This window comes from Gekko japonicus, unplaced genomic scaffold, assembly GCF_001447785.1.
Source record: "Gekko japonicus isolate JY-2015 unplaced genomic scaffold, Gekko_japonicus_V1.1 scaffold247, whole genome shotgun sequence".
Classification (NCBI taxonomy): Eukaryota; Metazoa; Chordata; class Lepidosauria; order Squamata; family Gekkonidae; genus Gekko; species Gekko japonicus.
The window spans coordinates 419,101-421,273 of NW_015166427.1; the positions used below are offsets into that span (position 1 = coordinate 419,101).

The window sequence follows — 2,173 nt, forward strand, 5'->3', positions numbered from 1 at the left end:
TTCAGCATAAATTGTAACTCTCTGGGTGTTCATCGTGACACATATGCATATTTCATCTATGCCACAGTATTTATGAGCCAGTTGCCGGCAAAAAAAGGGGGCACCTATGCATTCAAGTGGTTTGGTTTAATAGCTGGCAAGCTGCAGACCACAGTACAATAGTAACACAGCACTCTAGAAACGGAGGCATTGCCGAGTGATGGCAGTGCATAATTTTAATATTCTGAGAAAAGATTCTTCTAGTGAAGGGCTCTAGTGGGTATAGTGATGAGAACGTTACATCTCTCAGTTTGCTTTTTAGTGAGCATCTGTCTATGGGATGATGATGATATGGCAGTTCCAGGGGGTCAGCTGTGTTGGTCTGAAGCAGTAAAACAAATTTAGAGTTCAGTCTCTATAAGTCTGAACCCTTACCAGCCATTCCAATATGTTTGAAAAAGTGCGCATGCACACAAAAGCTCATACCTTGAATAAATCTTTGTTGGTTTTAAAGGTGCCATTGGGCTCTAAATTTGTTCTAATGATGTGGTAGTGTTTGCTTTGGCACATCAAAGGGAAGTTCATTTGAATTGCTTAGCAATAGCCTGTTTTGTTTTTTGTTTTGTTTTTAAACTTTTATGGTTTGGTACACTTGGTTGTCAAACTATATGTGAGTATGTGGTCCCTGCCTTCAGCAAACAAGATCATAAACTAAAGTATGCATGGTGGAAACTGCTGTGCTGCCAGTAAGTAATCCAAGTCCATTTCGGCACTAGTCCCATAACAGCACAACTTAAAATCAAACCAAATTTAAAAAGCGAGTATAGAGCCAAAACTGTTTAACATAGTCAGATTTCTTTAGCACCACAAAGCTGGAGTTAGCACAAAAGGTTACCCAGGTTGCGTTTCACACAGATATCTTCCCACACACAAGTAAAGTTCTGGCTGCTTCAAAATGACTGGCTTGTGCGATGGACAGGTCAAAGTCCTGGCCATTTCCTGTAAGCTGCCAATCCCCTTTAAACATGGTCGGCATGTTCACCGAGCGGGTAACACCCAATCAGGGCCCATGGAACTTTGACAGAACAGATGGGAGTTGAGGCAAAATGAAGTTAAACTGCTGTTTAGATGCCCGTGAGGCAAGTTAGGGAAACCTTGTTCTCAGGAGACACTGTTTGTCCCACAGTCGACCTTCAGGGGAAGCAGGCTGGTAAAGTGTGGTGTCCAAGGGAGACTCACATTTAATGTTTATCTATCACTTATTGGACTTTCAGAGTTGAAGGAAGTTAACTGGACAGGTTGTTGTCCTATTCTAAACTACTATGGTAGCTTTCAGCTGGGATTCAATAACCTTGGGTCCAGCCATTCATAATTTTTTTCTCAGTGCAGATTGACTGTTACTTGATCACTATCCTCAGAATAGCTTTTTTATTATTAACTATTACTTATATCTTAAATCCAGGAGAAGCTGAGAGCTACAGTTGTAAATATTTTCAAGCGTCATTGCTGTTCCTAAGGCGTTAACCCTTTCCAGGGGAATAAATAATTGTTCAGTTTGGTGTAGTGGTTAGGTGCACGAACTCTAATCTGGGAGAATCGGGTTTGATTCCCCACTCTTCCACTTGCACCTGGCTGGATGACCTTGGGCAAGCCATAGTTCTGGCACAGCTGTTCTTGAAAAAAGAGCAGTTTCTGTCAGAGCTCTCTCAGCCCCACCTACCTCACAGGGTGTCTGTTGTGGGGAGGGGAAGGGAAAGGAGTTTGTAAGCCGCTCTGAGACACCTTTGGGTAGTGAAGGGCGGGATATAAATCCAATCTCTTCTCTTCTTCTTCTTTTCTTTTTTTACCTCATGACTCCTGTGTGGTTATAGAGCTGGCAAGGTATTGTCCTATATAATAACCAATACAGGGGAGGAGAAAAAAGGCTTTTAGCAACAGGACACCAAAATTAAGTCTACCACTTGGGGACAGTTTTAAGCACAGACAGGCTGGAAATGTTGTAAGCTGCACTGAGTTCCACTAGGGAAAAAGGCAGCTAATAAATGCTTTAAATAAACAATAAAATAATAAATCGTGGCTGCTGTTAAAATCCATATGACGCTGCTCATTATTTATACATATATCATCTCCATGCCTGTCAAAACTTGAGACAGAGGGAAGAGAAAAGAGGGTAATGGAGCAAAACAGGGAAAGA

The 2,173-nt window shown here is 41.7% G+C and overlaps 1 protein-coding gene across 1 annotated transcript in view; it reads left to right on the forward strand.

Moving 5' to 3' along the window:
- The window catches only part of MCF2L (MCF.2 cell line derived transforming sequence like), an 83,023-nt gene that overhangs the window by 13,578 nt on the left and 67,272 nt on the right, over nt 1-2,173 (forward strand). The window lies entirely within an intron of this gene.